Consider the following 20619-nt stretch of genomic DNA (forward strand, 5'->3'; position numbering starts at 1 on the left):
AATGTGTACCTTTTGATTTCCTTCTGAATTTTAGTGGAAATCCTCCTGCTGTTGCTCAGGTGACCTCCAAAGGCACAGCAAATCTCTGGCTGCCTTTGTACTGGGAATTAATAGGAACATGCGTGTCCAAGGAAAAAAAATGGGTCCAATTAGTCAGTCGAACCACCTCCAAACTATGAAAGGAAAGGTCTCTGTTAGTAGAGCACGACAGTGAATCCATGTCACAGCACAAGTATCAAGGACGGCTCAATAGTGCTACTGTTCTGTGTTATAACTTCATACTGGACCTGCCCATCAGTATAATTACCACTGGGGTCAGTGTGCACCCAGTGGCCCTCCGCAGTAATAAACGATAGATTCCACCCACGTTGGAATATAGGAAACTACACTTGATTGAAGGAAAAACACAATAGCACAATTCCCTGGAAAGGTTTCCCAACTCTTGGCCTCATTTCGCGCTGTTATTTGTTGTCAAGTCAGCATTACAGCTTACGATGTACGTTATAACTACACTATAGTGGTTTGTCTTTGCTTTTTTTTTGGTGAATAGTTGTGCACTGTCAACTGTAAACAAAAACAGAAAAAAGCCTGTTATTTTTGTCTAAATCTGCTTCTCTGAAAATGATCATGACCAGCGCGAGCAGCACCTGCTTCTGCAGTGTTTCTGGCTTAATTTTAAACAGGAGGAGGATGTAGTGCTGTCCAATTTATATACAAACTGAGCCAGGCAGTAACAGAATACTGTTCAAAGAGATTTCACTTAGAGGAGTGGAAACTAAAATAAGATAAAATGAACAACACTGATTCGCCTTGAAGTCTGCAGCACAGGTTTTTCTTTTTTAGGATAATTGACAGACTGGTGGTTCTAGTGATGAATGTGTTTTAGGTGTGATGACAGCTGCTCATTTTTTGGCAAAAAAGTGACTTTTATGTTCACATTTTCCTTACAAATACAACAGAATTAACTTTCCCACAGGAAAACAGCTGGTTACTAGCTTTCAAAGACCCTCAGATAGACTGACTGACACATGGCTCGTCCAATCACATTCCGATGTCTGTTAAAAGGTACCTTCCTTTGGTGATGCACTGATGATTCTTCAATAACCAGACGCATCTTCAGGCCGTTGGGGTGGCCAAGAATAGAACAGGAAAACTTGGTGGGGATAAAATATGTTTACCTACATTTCAATCATGAGAGACTCAGAGAACTAAATGAGAAAGATTTATTAAGTACAAAGTTTGAATGTGCATTGGTGTCTTGGACCCTGTCATGAAGACCACATCCGAAAAGGGGGGAAAACGCAAGAGGAGGGGCCGCTGGATCAGAAGATTCCCCCGGGGTCTAGACCTGGTGGTGGTGGAGAGCTGGAGGGCAGGAGATAGGAGGTCTGAACTCGCGTGGATCTGGTGGTGCTTGGGGTGGAGGAGGGTTGCCGGGTTTGATCAGAAGAAAGCTGGAGAGGAGATGGAGACTTTTAAATTTGGTGCTACGCTGTGATTGGTCAGGAGAGGGACAGAAAGCGACAGCTGATTGGTGAGGGAGGTGCTTTCTATTAAGTGTCTGACTAAGTGAGAGGAAGAGAGGGGGAGCAGAGGAGTGAGGGATAGAAGGAGAGAGAGATTAGGAGCGGATCAGGATAAATGGTGAATGATGGGAAACAGAGTCCTGATTGAACTTACGCTAAGAGCTACATGTTTGCAAAGGGTCTAAACCAAACCATAATCATTTCCTAAACCTAACCAAGTAGTTTTATAGTGTAGTATTTTTACTGACTGAAGGTAACTAAGTATTTTTAGTGTAATTCTAACAAGTAGTTTTAATAACTAAACTTTACGAAGTAGTTGTATAGTGTGAACCTAACCACAGTTTTGATGCATAAACTTAATTAGTTAAAAATGACTGAAGGTAAACTAAGTAGTTTTATTGACTAAAACTAACAAAGTGTTTTTATAGTGTAAACCAAGTAAAGGTTAGTAAAGGTTTTACTGTTTCACTCAGAGCTGTTGATGAATCAGTCGACTGTAACACACACAGGTTATTATCACCCATTACCTGTGAAAATTCCAATTCTGACTTTTTAATTGAATTCAGTGTAAAATGAGGTCACCTCCACATTACTGCTACACCCAGGTTATTATTAGATCCTTCACAAAGTCTTCACTGTCCACACAAACAGTAAAGCACCTTCACTGTTACACTGTTTATAAGCTTAGATATCCTCAAGTGCAGCAGTTGTGTTACATTACATTGTTCTTTGTAATATGTTTTTTTTTCACCACCTAAGCAGGCTGTGAGAGGTGAATCAATATTCACAGTTTATACCCTGGAGTAGAAATAAGAAGAGGTGGTGTCCACTGCTTCCTGGAATGTATTTGTTGTCGTCAAATTGGGGGCTGCAGGACACTTTTGTCAGAAAAGCAATATTTACCTGCAAAGAAATGATTGTTTTCCATAATAGTCATCAATTTTAAGGGTTAAGTTAAAGTTTTAGACACATTTGTCTTTGCAATATTATTAATTTGCCGCTCTGGGCGAAGTCATGTCTAGAAAATCAATACAGCGCACACAGGTTACAATTAGGTGGAAATTAATCAGAGCCACAGGCTTGTTCGCCCTGTAAATAATCAGGGGACAAATCCCGCTGCTGCCTGGAAACCAAACAGGAATAAAACACCCGAGCTTGGCGCAATTCGAGGATCAATCAAAGGGCTTTTATGGAAATGGTTAGAAAAGAGAAAGATTCTGAAATCGAGCTGTGATGAATAAGCTGGTGGAGGAGAGGGTGCAGAAATCAATAGCAGATGATTCATTTCTGGCGGCGTGATGGTAGCAAGCTGAGTCCCCCAGGAAGTCTGAGCCTGTGTTCACGTACGAGTGGAGGAGTGAGTGCATCTCTTCATGTGTGTGTGTGTGTACAGTGTGAATTTTGAGACTTCTGTTTGTGCATTTGGGTGTTGGGCAGTTTCCAGATTAAATGTGAGGGTACAAAAAGTACAATAACATCATCAGGTAACGATCAATGTAGCTTTACTCAGAGCTCACCTGATGGAGGCTTTGTTAAAAAAAATCAATGTGTCACAGTATTTTAATAAAACCTGAGATGAATTCAGTGCCACAGCGCTTTCTAAATACAATGCATTAGATTTACCACAAAAAAAGGCTGCTGGGTGATACGGTGCATACCTTAGTCCTTATAGCATTAGCAGTTAGCTGCTAGCTGTGTCTCCACTCTCACTCATTCGTAGTTAGGTTAGGACGATGTTGATGAAGATTCTCAGTCGTCCAGGTCATAATTCGAAGAGAAGATTAAAGCAAAGTGTCTGGACACTTAGGTTAGGAACCAAAGCGACTGACACAGATTGTGTTTTGGCTTAACTCGGACCCTTTAACAACATTAATCACATTTCTGAGGAAAAAATATTTAACTTTTACATCATTTGTTTTATATTTTTCTGCCCCATATCGATCACTTTTTAAAAAAAATATTGTTAATATTAATTCATATTGTAGTTCTGTCAGGCCTACTTGAGGATTACTTCTAATAGATAAGATAAGATAAGATAAGATAAGATAAGATAAGATAAGATAAGATAAGATAAGATAAGATAAGATAAGATAAGATAAGATAAGATAAGATAAAACTTTATTAATCCCGAAGGAAATTCTTGTGCCAGAGGTATCAAGTTACATTAAATGCAGTTAAGTACAGAGTATAAGAGTATACGTGTCACTAAAATCCATATCAGATAGATATACTTTATTGATCCCACAGGGGGGAATTGTTATGGCACTGTAATGTTTGTTTAGGGGGATACTTGTCATCTGACCTTGCCCAAGTTTATCTAGTCTTGTCTTCCTTGTTTTCCCAACAAAAGGCAGCCAATGGTGGCTGGTTAAAAGTTGCACAATAGTACCATAATACTACCACTACCGTACCTATGATAGCATCTATAGGTGCACTTCCTGTGTGACTGGTTGGCAAAATAAAAGAAAACCAACCAGCCTAACTTGATGACTTTGAAGTGAGTCTCTGTTGCTTTTCCTCTTTAAATTCAGTGTTTCAGGTTTCAGCCGGCAGTTAACTATACAGTGAAGCTATGTAGCTTCTTGTTCTGAGTATTTATGACAGTGGCAGCAACAGTGAATCTTAAATGTAGGGGGAGCCTGAGAGCAATTTTCCCATTGTGTTGCTTTCACTGTACTGAACTGATCTAAGCGATGTTGCTGCAGCACACCCTGCTTGTCATTTGTGGTTAAATCACTCATAAAACCTATGTCCTGAAACAGCACTGTTTACAGCTCTCACTCCTGATATAATACTGTGCACAGTCTGTGCAAACTTTACCTTACCCTGTCCTCCCAGAACACATGGTCCAGACAGCGACAAATCCTAGCAGTGGTGATGATGCCAGCAATCTTTTCAACATGCTTTTACTGAATCGATAAGTTCAAAAGGACTCTGTGTGTACTGTAAAGTTACAACATGAGAGCGAAAGGGAAAGGCGAGTGTTGAGAGGTAATCTTTAGGTCAAGCTGGAGACCGGAGGGCTTCGCAGGGCCAAAGACAAATAGTGAAGGGAATAGTAGATCTGTTCATTCTGTGGAGATTCATTGCTGCTGCCATGCCATAATTATCTCCACTCTGGGGTTTGTCGGCCAACCATTTTGCAAAGCGCTCATTATACGCTGTGTATGGTGGACGCTCTTTGTCTCTGTCGCTTTCCTCCTCACCCCTTCCTATTCCCTGTGTCTCTCAATCCTCCTCTTTCTCACCCCCCCCTTACTCCCAGTCTCCTCCGTCTCTGCAGGCTTGTGTGAGTGTCAGATGTGGTGTCACTTCCCTCCTGCTGGGCCCAAGCTGCGTAATTGAACGGCTCGGACTAAAATGAAGTCGCAAAGACTTCATTTTGTTTAACGTGGAAGGAGGCCACCCTCCCTGGTGAGGGACAGGAGTGTGATGGCCCACTGCAGTAGGGGTGTGGAACAGGCCTGTGAATATCAGTGTATCGTCGCGGTAACACCCATCTATGGGTGTTAGGTGAATCCATTCCAAGAATCTGAACAGGAGTCTAAAGTTTCACTTTGATTTTTAATAGATATTTAAAACCTTCTACACAGCTGAGTAAAGAAACCAGTAAAGAACCATTATGTAAAAAGATGAAGAGTAATGATCCACTACTCTACCAGTGATGTCACAGACAAACTAGCACTGAATTGATGCAACAATATCTCCAAAAAAAATAATGTCAGAGCTGTTATTTCCTCACCTTCTGATAATAACTTTATAGATATTTGCCAATTTGCCACATTGGTAATTTCTAACAATGGTTCTCAAACCATGGTACATATACCACCAGCAGTACGTGTGCTCTAAATTCATACGACCATGGTAGGGCACCACATTTTCCTACCAGGTCAGTCACTCTGTTAATCATATACATCTTAATCCATGGAGCTCACATTTGTAAAGACGTTCCAGAAGCTGAAAAAGTGAATTTTACATGTGTAAATGTTGGAATAATACATTTTATGTGCTATAGGTAATGCAGTTGTTATTGAACAAATCATATCAGTCCCACATAGCACTTACTTGCTCATATACGTCGATGAGTATCACAGAACTTGTGTCACAAGTCGTCTATATATTGTAAAGTTTCTGTGATTAAAAATGCATTCACTGGGCCAGATGCCTCCTGCCCTTGAGTGTTGAAATTGAGGTTTTAAATGGCTTTCGGTGCCAAAGGAGGTCCGATGGAATTCTATATCCTGACAAAACATTTGTCCTTTCTCCAGTGCCAAAGCTGATCTGACAGGCTTTACTGTAGCTCTCTGAGCACCTGAGCAGGGCCGCCCTGAATACAAACACATCGCCACACCTCGCCTGTTGTATCCTGGCTCAACCTGCCTGCGAGCCTCGCTATCTGCTTAATCTAGGGAGCCTGAAGTTGTAAATTTAAAATTTGTACGGATGTCAGCTGTTGCGACTTGAATATGTGGCTGTGCATGAAAAAGTAGGCCAACTCTTGAAACTTTTGTAAATTTGATCAGTCTAAAGGAAGTAGAATGAAGTTACCCTGCTTTTGTTTACAGAGTATGTACACACTGTTATACGATTTAAACCTTATTTTGTACTCCTTTGGCAAAATGAACCATGAAGACACTGTCTGGCTTATTCCACCTTTGTCTGAGTAAGATTACAGCTGAGTGCAGAATCTATTTACAGTACATTCCACAGAAATATGTTGACTTTTTCAATAACAAGAAAAACTCTTCTGTTCACCTCCTGTTTGCTGACTTGTTAACCTGACCTCCCTCATCCAGCCTTCATCGCAAACGCACTGTATTCCTTTAAACAATTCAATTTGTAATTGTACAGCAAATTAAGGTTCAACTAAAGCAGAGGACAATAGTTGAGTAGGCCTATTTGGTGTCCTAGGAGTTCACACTGCTAAAAGAATGTGACCATATGTGGCCCAGACCAGCTCAGGGAACCGGAGCTATGATTATAGGAGCACACACACAGTAGCACAGTGGTCAGCAGGTAGTTGGTAGTCTGGGACACAAAGAGATAAGAATTAGAATCAGAAATACTTTATTAATCCCAAAGGGTTAAAGATCATCCACCTGCCTGCCTGTTAGCATTCCACTGACTAGCATTATGCTAAAGTTGCACATGGTATCCATTTACTTTTAGTCATTGTATCCAAGGACAACCGATGAGTTAGCATCACACAAAAAGCTAAAGCAGTGTTAGCTTTTGGATTAATGTAAAAGAAAAGAAAAACATGTGTCACCATCACACTTCCTCCATGCTTCGCACTGGGAACTACACAATGTAGAGACCATCTGATCACCTATGCAGCTTCAGAACAAGATATAGGAGGTGTAATCAAAACTCTGAACTTTGGACTCATCAGACCAAAATACAGTCCATCTCTTCAGTAATGTCCATCTCTTGTGCTTCTTTGCCTTCCTCATCAGTTGTTTGCAGCATTTGAGCAGTTGATGTTGAGATGTGTAGCTGAGGTGCTGTTAATTTGTGGTTTCTTAAACTGGTGACTCTGCAGTGGAGATCTAGAAAAGTTCCTACTGTTGTTCACTGGTGAGCCAGTTTCATCATAGCATTTAAATGTTTTCACAACTGTCCTTGAGGATACCTTAAAAGTTTTCCAGGCTACGGACTGTCCTTTTTGTTTACTTAGTTGAATGGATCTTGCCATAATATGGATTTGAACAGTAGCTAAATATGGTCAATCACTGTAGAGACCTGTGTACCAACCCTACCTCTGGTAAAGGCCCCAGGCAGCAATTATACTTCTCTGATATAATTTCTCTTACAACACTCCCTGCATGTCTAGACTCATAATAGCTGATATGGGAGGGAACCTGATGGCCATTGCTGGAGGTCTGTCTGCCTTGACTAGAGTGGTACACTATTTACCCCAAAATGCTCTTGGCTAGCAGCCCCCCCCACCCCACCCAAGTCACATCCAACAGCAGGACCCTACTGAGGACGTAAATTCCCACCAGTGATGCAGCGATAGCTGCTGCCAGCAAGCACCAACTGCTCCTCCACTGGCCCCTTGATGTTGATTGGCGTGATGAACAAAGAGCGGGTATTGATCATAAAATTTTGGAAACAAAGTGCCTGCACTTTTGAACTGAGATGTTTACTCCACATGCACAAGCTGGTGGGGTTTATTTGATGCAGGGGCAGGCTAATTGTGGAGACAACACTTAAATCTGTGATAATTACATGTGATCTGGGGTGAAATATAATAACTAGGAATTGTGCCCCTGAGGAGAGCACATGAAGCTGTATTTCACGAGCAAAAACCCAGACGTGGCTGCCGGTCGGTTGCTGTGCCGTAGCATCACAACGGTGATCTTAATAAGGGAGCATTAAGCAAATTACCTGTGAAAATGGACAGTCATTTCCCTGCCCCAGGCAGCCCTTTTTCATCTGATTAGACCATCGTAGTCATTAATCTGAAAGGAGGCCATTCTTCAGCAGCCGCACAGTTGGTGTGGCTTTTCAGGAGATTGTTTATTCATAATGTTGTAAAGTGACAGGGTTATGAGGCCAGGCCTGCGTATATCATGACTGACCCTCTGTGACTCACACCATTCAACACACACACACACACACCATGCAACACCATGAGAAACATACAGTATAAATTCAATAATGTCTCTGTCACCACTTTGCACCTCAGTGGCTAACAGAAGAAGCCTCATACACTCCCATGTTAAAATGTCCACAGCAGAAATAAACATGTTTACAGTCTGGTACAGAATTAACACAGTTACAGTTTTCACTTACTCATTTGAATTATAGTAGTATAACCAAAGATTATGCATAGGTATGGGCATGGCTGCTTTAAAGGACAGGTCGGTCATTTAAAGACACAGAGCTGCCTTCTTTGACGAATCCCTGCCTGCCTCAGCTCCACTGCTGGTGGTCCTAACTGTGGTTAAAAAGTAAATGGACATGTGCAGATTTAGCTTCCCTTAATGCAGCAGTCTACCAGATCTGCACCAGATCATTGTTTGCGTTATTGAATGATTGCCTATGACTAATCAATCAACCTACTCTGGCAATTTATGTACAAATGTCCTAAAAATGTTCAGGTTTCCAGACTAACTAAACTAAACTAAAACTTTAATTTATTGACCTATTGTTGCAGCTTTGTAGCAAATAATGAAGATTTATTTAATAACTTTGTGTTTTTGTTGCTCCAACACATATATTTGTCTTATTATCTTTTTCAGAAAATGTGTGTAGAGAATATGAAAAACATGCAGGGTAACAGGAAATTAAACACTCTGTGCTGGGTGAGAGAGAGAAACAAACACAACCTGCTAACGCAACATTAGGAGAGAAAAAAAAACAACTAATATTTCTATGTATTTTAATGCCAAAACAGGAAGAACAGTCCAGGGCTGCAGTGCCAGTATTTGTTTCTCCTCATCTGATGTAATAGGACGTGGCCCGGTCCTAGACTGCAGACTGATACCTGTTATTTCCTGCCGCCACTGCACACCTGGCACGTTTGACAGTGGGAATAAATAAAAGCAGAGATAGACTCCTGTTGGTTCTCCATCATCTTCCAGCTGGGCTGTTTACCTGGCTTGTTCATATTGCGCCCCCTGTAGGTGAGCATCTGCACTGCGGAATCATCATCACTACACACACATGTGTAAGAGAATTCATCTCTTGTTGCATTGTCCTCAGATGTCATTAGGTGACAGTTCATGTGACGGTTCGTCTCCATATGCCGGCAATTTTCTTATAAGAGCAGGGTTAAGTCAATGTAGTATAATATTAATGTTAGTTATAGCTGTCAGTTTAGATATAAAGGTTAAAATGATGTGGTTTTTATTGTGGTGGAGTCGTCCAAAAGAAACCTCAGGGCTACAGGCGCCACCTTCAAAATGTCACAACACAAAACAATGCAAATGATGTAACCCAAGTGTATAATGAGGAAGACTCACTGAGTCTCCTCTGTCTCAGTGTAACTGAGGAATTTCTGCTTACCCAGCAAGAACCCGAACAGTTGACAATATAATTTCTTCAGTCATTATTTATTTATTTGACTTTTTTTTTAAACTTCCTTTTTTTTTAACTTTTTTTTTGGTTTTGTTGCCGTTGGAAATAACGAGACATGCCCTGAGAGAAGCGTCCCAGCTCTCCCCGGTGTAATTGGTGCTGCCTTCGTTCTGATGTGTCAGTCACCCACTGCAGTAGATTTACAACTTCATCTGGTGTGGGTGAAACCCCATAAGAGCACTTTCCCCACCGACAGCCACTGTTTCAGTCTGTTACAGTGCTCTCTACCTCGCCAGTGAGGGAGCCAGGTTCACTCTGTGTGTGTGTGTGTGTGTGTGTGGGCACTCTGTACTGTTATGCAATGAAGTAACATGCAGTAATGGATTAAATTGCAGCATATTAATGTAACAACTGCAATTTAATTTGTTTGCATGAACGTTGTTTCTACTTAGATTATTTGTATGCATTTTAATGAAATAAGTAAACAAAATAAATTTAAAGAAATATTAGAACATATTACTAAATACTAGTGTTTAGGTTAGTTTATATGCTTCTATTCCATTCTGTATTCTTCCCTATATACTAATATTCTTCTTTAAACCTGAATTCTGGTTTTCTTTTATAGACTGTTTATAAAGATAGAAGACTACCCATTGTACAAAGGGGATGACAAGATAACTCACAATTACATCTCACCTAATTAAATAACAATTGAATGAGCATTTGAACACAGCATGTGTAAATAACCCAATTTATCTTTCGGTGCTACAGCGTGATAAATCTAACGAGCCAAAAAACATTTATTTGAGTACTTTTAGTTTATAGTCGGGTTCTTGTTTCATTCGAGCTTCAACCATCACCATCTCTAAATCTCAGTTTATCTCTATATATCCTATAAGGATCATTTTAACATGGTAATCAGTGAGGATTGTGTTGTGTAGTGTTGTGTGAATGGTGACTAGAGAACGTTTTAGACCTGTCCACTTCAGCTCTCTTTACCTGTATTTGGATCAACTGGGAGTTTAGGGAAGGTTTGTTCAAAAAGTCTGTGTCTAACTGCTGAAATTTCCATTAGATCTGCAGCTGACCTAATTATGAAGAGAGAAATATGGACACTTTATGGCTGTTTAGGGCCCCTGGACAATTCTAAACCAGACTCCTCACCTTGAGTTTATGCTGCAACATAAGATTCTCTTTGTTTTCCGGAGTAGCCGGTGTTGTCAGCCTCCACTCTGTGCCCCACACTGTCAAGATTCCCCTTTCAATTATTTCCACTCGTGGCTTGAATAACCTGAACTGTGCAGAATAGCCACAGAGGGCTCTCAGTATTCTGTCTTCCAAATGAGAGCCACTTGTCAAGGTCACACCACAATCCATTATTAATTTGTCCCCTGACAATAACTTCCTGGGGACTTCCCAGCCATCTTTCATAGGAACAACTCAATCACTCGCCTTCTCCTGTCTGTAGAAATCAGCAGCATCAGTCGCACTGCAGACAGCCAATTGAATGTTTCACCCCCCACATCTTTCCCAATGACCATGTAATGCCGCTGTTGTTGCTCAGATCTGATCAGGAAGATATTTCTTAGAGACAGTTAATGGGGAAAATGACGCCTGCGGATGAGATCACATTTTGGCTTCAGTACACTCTATTAAACAAAGGCCACAGAAGCATCAACACAGGGTGTGAAAATGTTTACTGTTCCCCTCCTACAGTTTTTATTACATGCTAGATCTGTCCAGGCAGGGCAATAGTCAGTTGGCTAGGCAAAATCAAGTTCCTTTAATACAATCCAAGCTTCGGTACACAGGTGGTCAGTCAGCGAAGCAGAGGCACAGAGGATTAAGCAAAACGGTAGTCAAACACGCTGGATCATACACAAAGATACTAAGAAAAGACTAAAGCCTCCAATACACTGTGCGATTCTGGGGAAGTCTGTGTTTAACACCAACTCACACAGTACGAATAAAACGCATGCGATGTCAAGTCAAAGTTCACGATGTATGTGCTCACGCTGTACGGTGCGATGGTCAGCTGCGACGTCACTGCTCACACTGCACGCGACGTCATTGAACTGGAAATTGAGCGTATAACCCAGAGCTGTTGCTGTTTCAAAGAAAAAGTCAAAGTCAGTCAGAGTTTGTGCTGCGTGTTGCTGCCTCAGCTCATCAAATATAGCCTCCATCAATTTTGTCCAACGCTGTGTGGGCAACGCCATGTTTGTTATCATCTGAAACAATTTTGTGTAGGCGCCATGACATTGAGCGTGTTCGGCAAACGCATGCGCAGTGGGGGAAAAACGCAGACTTCGGGGCTGTATCTTTGCTTAAAGTGTGCAATACTCTTACGAGGGGCGACAAAACTATCAAACATCACAAATTCAACTGATAATCCGATCGCAGTTCGTGTGACGTTAATTGCCTCATGTGAGCCCATGTACACTGCGCAATTAACGACGCACAACAAAGCTGAACACCCCCGACCCCCAAAGAATCGTACGACTCAAAATTCGGACCAAAAAACGCACAGTGTATGCCCGGCTTCAGACTATGACTCAAGATTCTGAGGAAAAAAACACACAAGAAACTACTAGAACTACTTAAGGCTGTTCAGAAGGCTGGTACGCTCGGATAACTCACAAGACGAACTGGCACGAAGTGGAAGAAAGACACACATTATATACATATACATATATAGGGAAGGGAGAGACAATGAGACACATTAGGGCGGAGCAGGTAATCACCGGGTGGAGGAGGGAGCACACGAGGAAGGGGAAGACAAGACACCTGAAGAGATCACCTGGGAGATCAGTGACTTAAAAAAAAATAGGAAATAACACAACACCACAAAGACAACTAGAACTAATATAAACAACACAACTACAAAATAAAAGCCCTGGCTCAGACTGAAACCCTGACAAAATTCAAAGAAAACACAGACTGTCAAAGACATGACTCACAATCTGAAGCTAAATGTTCATCACTCCACAGTTTTAAAGGGTTTGGTCCTTTAAAATCCTTCAAATAGAGCACTAACCAAACAGTGTGTGAAATCTTTTTGTCCAAACTTTAACAAAACCAGCGACACCAGTGTGTTACAAAAAGCATTTGTTTGCATTCATTTTTCTTATCGTGTAAATCTAAGTATGTAGTTTACATGCCTATATGTCACTGTGAATGAAAACAGAGGGGTCCTTACATTAGAACCATTGAAATCCAGCTTTCATCAAATCTAGTACAGCTAGGCCAAAAAAAGAAACAGAGATGAGACCAGTTCATATTTTGTCATGCACAAGCATTTTGCTGCTTTTTCTTTGAATTATTTTCATCGTTTGAATGCATATTTAATAACACTGAGGTCTGGACTGCTGGTTGGAGAGAATGATTGCAAAGACTCATGGGTTAAACAGCCACAGGAGGCACAGAGTACTTTTTAAAACTACTAATACTCGAGTCCACACCTCTGGTAATTAGCAGCGTAATGATTTTGTCCTCTACTTGTTCAACCTGTTCCATCAGCACTGGAAACCCCGCTGACTGTCACAACCAATAGAGACATTTTGCACATTTATCTGTCCTGACATCCTGGCGAACCTCACCGTGAAATAGTGAGGTCCAGCTTTGGCTGCTGGAGTACAGCCAGAGGCAAGAAGTGAGGGAGTGTGGAGGGATGAGAGGAAGACAGAAGCTGTGTGTGTGTGTGTGTGTGTGTGTGTCAGCATAAGTCAAGACTCTCCATCTGACTTCAGAGGAGGAGTGTGAAGCTCTTTTGGGACGTGGATTTCAGGTGAAGACAGTGAGGTGGAGAGTTCATAAACTCAGCAGTTGGACTGTGAATTATGCAGGCAGTGTGCAGTGTATTAGGGATGAAATATTCACCCTGGTCAAAGTCTATTCAGAATAACAGGGAGCCTGTTTCTCTTCGTTCCTCACAGTGGAGTTATCTGATGGGAGATTACTGAGCAGATACTGTTTTTTATAATCTCTATGTCAATGTATGGCATGAAGTTAAAAACATCTTAACCTCAACCAGGAAGCAGGAACCTCTGCAGTGTTGTATTCACAGGTTATGCTGTTTTATACCCGAGTTCAAATCTCTCCTTGACTCGTGTTTTCATAGTTCTGACCATCATTTCTGTGAGAAATTGCAAGCTAGGGGTGTAAAAATATTCAAATCAAACAGAAAAAAAAAAACATCAGCATACTGCAGTACACCCTGTCCCGGGGCCAGGGTGGTGGGTCTGCAGTGGAGTTATTCTTTCATTCAAGCAAACTACACTAAAGAGACATGTGAATCCAATGCACATGGTTAAAGTTAAAGTACGGTATTGTTATTATTGGTAAGATAAAAGTGAATGTAGTACCCTTTAGCATTGCTGGTGGCGAAACCCCACCCCCCAAGCAAGCTGGACCGAACTGTGGCTAGAATTACACCCATAATTAAAATAAACTATGACAGTTCAATTGGCTGTTATATGAGGTAAGTGTGGGCTTACCTTAGCTCCCACGCACTATGGTTCAGTTGATGGGATCAGGCTGCTAGCGCTAAAACGAAGCTTGAGCGTGGGGCTCGATCCCCACACTCCTGGGTGACACGCTGGTGATGACCCATCCAGCCAATACGATCGCACGCTCCAAATACAAACATACAATACATACATAAACAGGATGTAATGAGGACATGTTGGTTTACAGTGCTTGATTTCAGTTCATAAATGACTTAAAGTTATCAGGATAAATCATAGCAGCAGCACAAAGCTCCAGGATCTAACATCTTGTTGAGGGTTCTCCGCGGTTCAGATGTTCTGTGGCTCTCTTTGTTACATTCCAGCCCTCTGGAGGAAGGACCTGCCGACACACATGCCCTGATTGTCTGACAGCCAGTAATCAGTTCCTAGAGGTGAACATGACATATCAGTATTATTACATAAAGCGAGGCTTGATCTGCAAAAGTGCTTCCCCGAGGCATGATAAGAGCTACTTCTTACTGAAAGATGAAGCTAAAGTGCCAAAACCTGCAGGTGAGGGTGGCTTTAAAGTTGAGTCAGTCCCTGTAGACCTCCATGTTTACCTTTACATCAGTGTTCTTCTTCCATAGGGTGGATTTTATACACCATGTGACCAAGAGTAAATGGACACTGGATGGAAATAAATTACCATGACTTTTATATTGAACCATTTGATTTCTCACTCAGCTCTCATAAGGCCAGCGATCAGCTGTTCATTTTTTTTCTTTTTGTTTGTGGACCGTGCCTTGTGCCTTTCTTTTGCTATACTTGATCATGTTTGAACGGATAAGATGAGTGACACGGCACACACACAAAAATTTTGAAGACATTTCGCTGCTCGACAACAGCAGCAACATCAGTTTAGGTGAACATGTTTAAAGTAGAGGAGGAGGAAGATGGCACTACTGTTTGGGATTTCATGGATTGCGCTTGTTTGCCCAAATATCTGTTTACCTGAATGAGGTATGTTAACAAGCCCGTAATGTTCAGAAAGTTGGGCGTGTACGTACTCGTAGGATGATAATAGATTAAATGATGATAGGCCAGTTAGCAGGCTCTAAAGGCTTAGTTAAAGAATCTTTTTTTTTTTAGGTTTTATGCGCTGGCTTTGAACCAGTAAGGGACCACATGGTGTTCAATATGCAGCCACAACCCAAAGAGATTGCCAAATAAAAAATTCAGTTGGATGATTTTTTTATTTTTTATTTTTTTGCTTTAATCCCTGTGGGCTTCTTTGGAGAGCGTAAAGCTGATGGTTGCATTGAGGTGTTATAATAAACACCACACAGTCTGATTGACTCTGTGACAGCAGCTGTTCTGTAAGAGGCAGTGGTGGGGGAAAAAAGAATAAAATAGAGTTTTAACTTTGAGAACAACTCTCCAGTTAATTAATCTAAATACATTGACTTTTGTACCTGAAGTGTACGATTCACCCAAGATGAGTTGGCAGCATAAACACCACTTTGTTTTGTCCATTGATTACCATTTGATCCCTCCGGCTGGATGCAAACCTGATAGCAATCTGCCACTGTGTTTGTCTGTGTCTGTTCTACAAGGAGAGGCAACATGAGAACACACGAAGAAACCAAGCAAAATTCTGGATCCATCTGTGACCGTCTGTCCACGTCTTTTGATGCAAATATGACGATTAAGTATTCATGGCGCCTGTGAAATTTCCTTACTCCAGTTAGATTTAAATGTTATTATCCAAAACAAAATCACAACACTTGTCAGGTGATAAATGATGCTCATAATTAGCAGCAGTTGTTTTCAGATGGTTTTGCCTGTGTGTAGTAATCAATCAGAGAGAGCGTGATGCACTAAAGACTCCCGGGGGAACGTGAACTGATGAGTGCAACAAACAAGAGAGAGGCATTTCCTCCTGCTACCTGGGGACCAGCCCTGGAATATCTACGCACCTTTAAAATGAAAGCCAAGCGAAAACCGAACTTCAGGAGGAAGTTTCAGTTCATTTAGTTTCAAAAAAAGTTTTTTGACAGTGTGACACAATGAGGCCAGGCTCTCTTTTACTGGAATATACTTTGACGATGGCAGGTTAAAAGATGGATGAACAGAACAGCATAAAAAATACAGCACACATATACGTGTATATAAGATACGGATGTGACAGGAAAATACATGGAGCACATTTATAGCGCGCCAAAAAATATAAAAACTGCAGCCAAAAAGCACCATTGTTAACATTCAGGAAACATCAACGCTACAATAAAACACACGTCAGAACACGCTGAACTCATAGAGAGTAAACAAATATGGACGAACCTTCCATGATGTCCAAACAGCTGAGAAAGTGTCAAAAGCTGCAGGCTCTGGTGGGAGCTGGCTCCTATTCAGATGCCCTGCACATTCAGAAGCATACTAGAAGCCATCTATGCTAAGTCTACGTTGGCGCCAAGCTGCGTCAGTCTGCACCAGAAGTGTGCTCCTCCTCCAAAAAATACATTCTTTGTGTCATTAACCTGTGTGTGTGTGTGTTTTGTCACACAGTCGTGCTTGGATACATGCTTGGATAGAATAAAATGTAATCATTCCTGGTATACACAATATATGTGCACAAAGACGGAGAAACAATGATGTAAACGGGTGGCAGCGAACTCCTCTCTCACTTCCCACAAGTTCTAGGTAGTATGTGTGAAACTAATATAGTGTCTGGAGTTCAACACATATACTGTATGCTAATGATTTTTACATGTAGTCTACGGTCTAGACAGGCATGGCTTAACATGCTTCACTTCTGAAATGTTCCCAGCGGGACCTGAAGTGGTGTGAGGACGGAACAAATGTAGACTAAGATGTTGCCAACACAGGGGTCAGTCGGAGCCAAGTCACATTTATTTATATGGCACATTTCACATGACAAGTGTAGACTCAATGTGTCTACACTTGTACACATGTGTCTACACTACACATGTGTCTACAAAGTAGGAGGACTGCTTGGAGATGGGCGTATACATGGGTGACATCATGGGTGCTTCATCTACAGTTACACTCTATGGGCATGTGGATTTATTGCTTTTGCTTTGGGTATTTGAACAAAACGTCTATGTGGATTGACTTACTTTTATGGTTTTGACACTTCCTTGTCGGCCTTATTTCTCAGTCCCAGATGTTGTCGCTTGACTAAAACACACACACAAAAGCTCTTATAGATGAATAGTTGTTAAACCAACACAAAAAACTGGATATTATTAATATTACTCCAACGTTCGGGCTCCTTATCGCTCTTATTTTGGTCTCCACTGAACTTGTGTTGTATGAGAATGAGCTCCATTAAATAGAAGTGTTCTAAATGCCTCGCATCCTTTCAACGTTGGATTTTGTTCTTTCTTGTGCAGAGAAACTGAACATTTGTTTGTAATGTCAGACACTGACAGCTACACTATCAGCCAAAGAAAAGCTGCATTCCTCTGTCGACAGTCGCTTCAGCCTCCCGAATCCACATGAGCGTATTCGGATAAAAAGTTTCCCACTCTTGACCTGAAGATGAACCTTTATCCAGCCACCCATTATCTACTTTTCTTTCTCTCTCAAACTTTTTTAATATTACTTAGTAATAAGTATCAGCATTGGACTATTCAAATCAAATGTGACCCAGATTCCAATGTGCTGTCTGCACAGTGTAGCATTAGATAATAAGCAGTGAAGTGCTTCTTCTTTGTGCATCCTCTGAGATGTTATTTCAACCCCCTCTGGGATATTTTGGTTTTTATCACACCTGCATTTGTTTCTCTACATTTATCATTGTGTTTACTTGTGTGCCGTTATCACTTAACTCCCGTATAGGACATAGATTTGTCTGAATGGTGAGCCTATTAATTCAGCGGAGGCCGGATACATCGGTGGTGTAAGGCAGTGCCTGCTGACAGGAAGACCGAGCTTTCAGATTCTTGTGAAAACGACAGGCTGCCATTCAGGAGTCACCTCCAATAAAAGGAGCGGCGTGTGCAGAGAATGAGCCATCAACCACTGCAGTGCGACTCTCTCCGGAGGGCAGTTCCACCACTGTCAGGCCTTTAAGCATGTGCCTCCACAGAAGGCGCGTCAGAGATCACAACACAACTTACCGCTCTTTCATGCTAATGTTTTCGCACATTAGTGATGTATTGGGTGATAATGGCGCCGTGATTTGGCATTCAGGCGTAGGTTACCCCGCCGCTGATGAGCGCTTGAAAGGAGACGTCAGTCAAAGGTTTCTAAACAGCCATCCGTCGTCATCATCAAGTATTTTGTTTACTTGTCAAGACAACACACACAAACACACACACAAGCTCGCGCAGGCTGTCTTGTAGAATCATCAGTGTTTTAACGTCTTCCAAATGACAGGGGCAGTTTTTCTTTTCGTTTTTTTTTTTTTGATTGATTAACAACAATTCTCACCTTTTGTAAGAGAAGACAGAAAGTGTCACATGTCAAACTTTTGTGGTGGAAAAACATTTCGTCTGCTGAGGTGTGGAGAGGTCTATGTCTCACTGCCTGCTGGGAATCACACAGTCACACCATATGCTGGAAAAAAAACCTATTGAACTGCTGCAGGAAACAGGAGACTGAGAACGAAGCAGCTGTGTGATGTGACCTACACCTTCAGCCGATGGTATAAATCATGATGGCATGGCATGTGTCTAGTCCAGCATCTCGTGACGACGTCTGATAAAACTTTTTCATACACAAAATGACTACACATGTAAGGCAGTGTGCACCACCACCTCTTTCTTCTAAGTGAGGATGCATGAGGTGTAGGGCTGCAATGACTAGTCGGCGGCAACAAATGTAGTAGTCGACGGGTCGTTGTAACGCATTTGCATCAGAGAATGATTCTCTGGCTCGTGGCGTAGTGGGATGATTGGTGCTTTGGGTGCAAGAGGTCCTGGGTTTGAAACTTGGATGAGCTGTCTGTTAGGCTATGTTCAGACTTAATGCTCAATTCGGAGTGTTTGGTGTTTACAAAATAATATGCGACTGCTACCACTCTCCTGTGTGAATGGACTGCGGCCCTGAAGTGACCCGCATGCGCAGAAGAGGACACAATGTCACACAATGTGTGCTTGTGTGGCTTTGTTTATGTTAATGTCCGATCGTAGCCACATAATTACAACCAAATAATATTAAGAAGAACGTTGAGAAGTAGCTGTGTGTGGGTGCGGAGTGGTGGGATAGTGATGTGACCACTTTTAGTGACACTGACTTCATTCATAATTTCATAATGACGAGAACCTGAAAACGTCTGCGAGCGCCTTTCTGTGTCACTTTCACGGCAAGAGAGTCGACATCTCCCTCATCTGTGAGCAAGCGCGTTGGAGTCGGGCTCTACTTCATGGCAACAGGCGCTTGTTGCTAACAACACCGCTTGTCTGCCAGCTCCTGTGTTGCAGAATTGTGACGTCAATCGCCTTTCACTGACGCAAAAGTCAGATATATGCCGCATAGCGTTCAGACCGAGGTCGCACTGCAAAAAATCGGATTTAGGACCACATATGAAAGTGGCCTGGGTCGCATATAAAAAAAAAATTTGTGTCACTTTAGCCTGCGGTCTGAACATAGCTTCAGTTTGGTGCGAAGTCACACACACACACTTTTTTGAAGCAGTAGTAGAGATACCTGGCAGCAGCATGGAGGTGGATGAAGCGACAAGAAATTAGCGGTCCAGAGTAGTCGACTATTCGTTGACTAGTCATTAGGGTAGTCGATGACTAGTCGTCTATTGAAATATTTATTAGCTGCAGCCCTAATGGGTGTGATTGTGAACAAGACATCACTGAGAGTGCGTCCTCATTTTTGTAGCAACCTGCAGTTTAAAAGTTTGACACCCAGTGCATGCATGGCTAAAGCGATAACCTGAAGTTGGTCACAACTTTGGGTTCTAAGTTGCATCCTAAGCTGAGCACCCACACTGCACACAGCATGATGTAAATTGAAGTTGTTAAACCTTGATAAGTGGAAGTCAGTCTGTTAATAGTGTTGCTGTTTGACGTGCGATCGAGGTCATCTTCCTCGCCTGCTTCTTGCTAAAATAGTCCAACATGTGAGCTCATGAGACTGTGTGCGCTGCCACTTCCACACTCTGCTGCTGACATCTTAATTTGCCTCTGCCAGCCGGGTTTACTCCTCTGCAATCCTTTCCGAGAGGATTATTCACCACACCTATTTTATTCACCTCCAATTCCAAAAGAAATATTTTAGCTTGTGGCAAAAAAAGGGAGAGAGACACAGAGAGAGAGAGAGAGAAATCTTATTTGATTCAGTTTACCTGCCACATGCAGCTGTGTGCTCATCCAGGAAAATGGAGAGCGCTCACAGGTGAAACCTGCTTGATAATTGCTATTTTTACACATTCATTTTCTGCTTCCGTATTTACACACAGGCCACAAGAGAGAGGAGAGCCTCCACAATTGAAGTCATTACACAGGGGTCACAGCCGCTGACTTCCAACCATGACAGGAACTCTATCTCATCATTCCTTTTATACAGCTGCACGCTGCGCAGGCTTTCTGCGGACGCATTCAGGCGGCAAGTGACTGCTGCAGCCGCACATTCATGAGGTG

The sequence above is a fragment of the Parambassis ranga genome, chromosome 24, assembly GCF_900634625.1.
Source record: "Parambassis ranga chromosome 24, fParRan2.1, whole genome shotgun sequence".
Classification (NCBI taxonomy): domain Eukaryota; kingdom Metazoa; phylum Chordata; class Actinopteri; family Ambassidae; genus Parambassis; species Parambassis ranga.